General features: G+C 37.3%; 1 long non-coding RNA gene across 1 annotated transcript in view; it reads right to left on the reverse strand.

Moving 5' to 3' along the window:
- Positions 1-215: 215 nt before the first annotated feature.
- Positions 216-2,562, reverse strand: part of LOC116098024 — a 3,131-nt gene continuing 784 nt past the window's right edge. The window contains exons 2-3 of the long non-coding RNA XR_004121670.1: positions 2,254-2,334; positions 216-310 (exon numbers count right to left, since the gene is read on the reverse strand). This is a non-coding gene — a long non-coding RNA (uncharacterized LOC116098024). The remainder of the gene's footprint in view (positions 311-2,253; positions 2,335-2,562) is intronic.

Raw genomic sequence — 2,562 nt, forward strand, 5'->3', positions numbered from 1 at the left:
ATATAGACACAAACGTTTATTAGTTTAAAGTTGTACATTTTAATGCAATTTTAAACTCAGTAAGGTGATAAATATTTTTCTCTTTGTTTTATAATTTTGTATTACTACTTCTAAGATTCTGTAATTTTATACTTTATCATAGTTTCATGGCATGTAAAAGAGGTCTTCCTGGAAGGCATTCACAAGAATTATTGCTAAAGAGGGAAAAATAATTAGTGTGGGAATCAGATGAAGTCCTGAGGGAATTGTGTATTATTGACCAGGAGTGCCCAACAGTCAGTCAACAGGTTCTCCAGTACAGGTGCAAGGACTGAAAAGAAACAGACAATTAGACAATACTGCAGCATGGCCTCAGTCAATTCTGAGACTGAAGGCAGGTTTACTTTTTCCCAATCTGCTTTTATACCATTTTAGATACATGCAAGTAATAAGGGCAATAAACATAAATAGTCAAGGAACAAACAAGGCAAGAAGCAAAGTCCCATGACCACTCATTTAGATCGCTGTTTCCAAGGGCTTGTCAGGATGACCAAAATATCTGTGCCTACTTCCTTGTCCAAGCCCCAAATCAGATTCTTGCTGAAAGCCTACTTCTTTTGTTCCACCCTAAAAATAAGATTCCTGCCTGAACTTACTTCCCTGTCCTAGCTTAAAATTAGATTCCTGCCTGAGCTTACTTCCTTGTCATGGCCTAATGTCAGATTCCTGACTGAAGACCATTTCTTTGTCCTTGTCCAATGTAAGATTCCTGTCAAGTGGTCCCCAAAGCTCTCCACACAGGAGCATGGAAATGGAAATGGTAAAACCTTCTACTGGTCTGGGTCCAGTGCTCATCAGTGGTTAACTTTCAGCTAACACCAGGGTATTTAGAAACTATTAACTTCGGCTTCCTCCTCATGGATGACTATAACCTGAGACTGCAGATTACCTAACACATGTCCTTCTCAATGGCACTGTACAGAATAAACACCGAGTTTCCAGATTGCTGTTAGCATATCTCCATCAGACTGCGTGTTGTACATGTGCATGTCTGTCTAATAATGAGTGAGTGCTAGAGGCTCCCCATGTGCCTTCCACATTGTTTTTGAATCAGGGTTTCTTATTAGCCTAGGACAAGTAGGCAAGGCTGTTTGCATAGAGAAGCCCAGGGATTTGCCTGTCTCAGCCTCTTCAGGGCTGGGATTACAAGACTATGCCACTTAATTTAGCTTTCTGTCAGGGAGGGATTGAATTCAGGCTATTATGCTCATAAGATAAATACTTTACTTTTTTTTTTTTTATGAGGCTGAAGAGATTGCTCAGGTGTTAAGCTACTTCTCAGGGTTCTGAGTTTGACTTCTAGCTCACCAATCCATAACATCTGTCCTGGAGGATCTGAAACCCTCTGCTGACCTCCAAAGGCATCAGTAATGCACATTGTGCACAGCTATACAGGCAGTCAAAACACTCATACACATAACATCAAACATATTTTCCCCAGTGAGCTGCCAGCTCACAACTGTCTTCTCATGCTATTTTAAGATCAGCTTAAAATTATTTGAATGAAGGTCTTTATCAATGATTTTTTTCATGCATTGTGTCTTTGATATTGTACATAGAGAGGCATTTCCATGCCTAAGGTGATAAATATTTTTCTCTTTGTTTTATAAGTTTGTATTTTACTTCTAAGTATCTGTAACTTTTTTTGCAGTGTGTGGAGTTATGTTGGTTTTGTCACAACATTTCTTGACACAGTTCACTATCTAAAACATATCAGAGCCAATAAATCCAAGTGCATGCATGTATTATAAATGGGAAAAAACAAACTTGGTTTCACACTATAAATAACAAAAATGGATTGAAGGAAAATCATTGAGAAGATTTCATTACATTAAAAAGAAAAGAATCTCATGAAATTCATAATACATAATTTTGTTGCTATAGTAGACATTTGTTAGAAAAATGTGTGCTTGGAGTCAAAAGAATGTTAAAATAATAAATTAGCTCCAGGCCAGTGACAAAGATAGGGTCTATACTAATTTATATCCTCAGAAAACAAGATTAAAATTTCCTACAAAAGAAGCTTGAAATTGGATTTTACTAAGGCATATCTTAATAATTTGGTACCTTTTCTCTAACATGTTTTATGCAATGCAACATGAAACAGAGATTTAATTTCAAGGGTGTCCCAGCTTATTAGGCACGTACACCCTTATGTGGAGATAGGACATAGGAAAGTGAAGCAGTCTACCTAAGCAGAGTGAGTATACTTACATTCCCCTGAGCGATAAAGACGGAGGAGGTTAGCTATCCGCCCTTCTGTAGGGTAGACCCATTCACATTCACATTAAGATCCTATAGGTGGAGTAAAGGGATAGGTAGGGAGCCATCTTTGGTGGCTTAGAGTTTCATCTGGTATCACATTACAAAATCCATGAAGTCAGTCATCTCAGTAAAATCCAGAATATTTGAGAATAAGCCACTGATAGCCTCTGATTTGGAAAGTGACTGTATAAAAATCCCTTAATTTTTTTTATTAGATATTTTCTTTATTTACATGTCATATGATTTCTCTTTTCCCAG

Source organism: Mastomys coucha, unplaced genomic scaffold (genome assembly GCF_008632895.1).
Source record: "Mastomys coucha isolate ucsf_1 unplaced genomic scaffold, UCSF_Mcou_1 pScaffold20, whole genome shotgun sequence".
Classification (NCBI taxonomy): Eukaryota; Metazoa; Chordata; class Mammalia; order Rodentia; family Muridae; genus Mastomys; species Mastomys coucha.